The sequence below is a fragment of the Gekko japonicus genome, unplaced genomic scaffold, assembly GCF_001447785.1.
Source record: "Gekko japonicus isolate JY-2015 unplaced genomic scaffold, Gekko_japonicus_V1.1 scaffold1653, whole genome shotgun sequence".
Classification (NCBI taxonomy): domain Eukaryota; kingdom Metazoa; phylum Chordata; class Lepidosauria; order Squamata; family Gekkonidae; genus Gekko; species Gekko japonicus.
Window position 1 is genome coordinate 378,204 of NW_015159761.1, and position 1,487 is coordinate 379,690.

Consider the following 1,487-nt stretch of genomic DNA (forward strand, 5'->3'; position numbering starts at 1 on the left):
AAAAGTAAGTCTCTAGCACTTCCCTCATGGAGATATAAGAAAAAAGGTCTGTCTCCACAAAAGAAGAAGCTAGAGACTTTCTTAAAAAGAAGAAGAAGAAGAAAGAAAGAAAGCTGGGAATTCAAAGAACCTGCTAAACAAGGATATATTGATATATTGAGATAAGGGATGTATTTTTAAAAGACAAAAATGAAACCATATTTTTTTGGGGGGAGTGGTTTATTATGACTATGGTCCAATCATCATAAAGTGGGATGGAAGTGGATGGGAGTGGGTGTTACAAAGAAAACCGATAGAAACATTACTCATGAGGAAAAAGGCAAGTCAAAATCAGCTTCCAGGAAAAGATTGGGTGGTCTAAAAAGTGAAAACCAGAGGAAAACCAAAAAACTGAAATGAAAACTAAGGGAGCAAAAATGAGTATGGAAATAAGGGGATAAACTGAAGCAATATGGGACCACAACCCCACCCACCAAAATGTGGAAAAGCCCACAGTCAGAAATGATTGTCCCATTAACTGAAAAAAATCTCAGAGCATAGTAACAAATCAATTGAGGCTGGGATAGAAAGAAACATTCTGCTGTGTGCTGCAGGGATGTTCTCAGTTCAGCGCTGTACAGAGTAATTCTGAACAGCAGTCCTGTTCAGAATTACTCCAGTCTAAGGCCATTCATCTTAGACAGGAGTAACTCTTCATAGCATGGTACTGTTAGTGTCTTTATTTATGATGGTTATACCGTATTCATATCAAACATGTGAAAATGTTTTGGAAATATTTTTATGGTGAGTTCAAAATAGGAAGGCTGATTCCTGCCTCTCCCTTCCCACTATAGCCTCATGCACTCCCCCCAAAACCAGCTCCTGGCTGTTAGGAAACCCTCAAGACCCTGGAGACTTCCGGTGGGTGAATCGGTGATGGCAGTCACTCTCCTCAAAGCTCGAGGAGGCGACTAGCACACCTTCGACTAAGAGGGGTGCCACTCCCATGGAACCCTTGCGGTGGCACTCCCACGGAACCCTTGCGGTGGGTTCCAAGACAGAGGGCTTTTGAGGGTTAGTCGTGGAATAGAGGCTTCCCTCCACCCTGATGGTACAGCCGTGGAATAGAGGCTTCCCTCCACCCTGATGGTACAGCTGATAGGTGACCTATGGGTGTAAGCCAATCTGACCGGGACAAGCGCAGGAGATCAAGCAGAATAGCGATGGAAGAGAGCGAGGTCAGAAGTGACCAACAGTGAACATGAGTGAGAGATAAACGGACTGTTTTTGTAAAGCGAAGCCCCACCCCCCGTGGAGAAAGCGGAGTGCAGGGAGGGACGCCTCCTGAGCTATTGAATAGATCAAAGAAACGAGGGGGGGGAGAGGGGAGAGAAACAGCGTCACATTTTGAGAGACTTACTTGAGCTTGGATAGAGAAATGGCGAGTCTTTCGAGCTCTGAAACAGAGGTGTTGAATTGTAAACAGAGAGAACATGGCGGTTCCATGA

At 44.7% G+C, this 1,487-nt stretch overlaps 1 protein-coding gene across 1 annotated transcript in view; it reads left to right on the forward strand.

Moving 5' to 3' along the window:
- MDGA1 (MAM domain containing glycosylphosphatidylinositol anchor 1) overlaps positions 1–1,487 on the forward strand; it is a 174,851-nt gene that overhangs the window by 149,033 nt on the left and 24,331 nt on the right. The gene's annotated exons all lie outside the window — the stretch shown is intronic.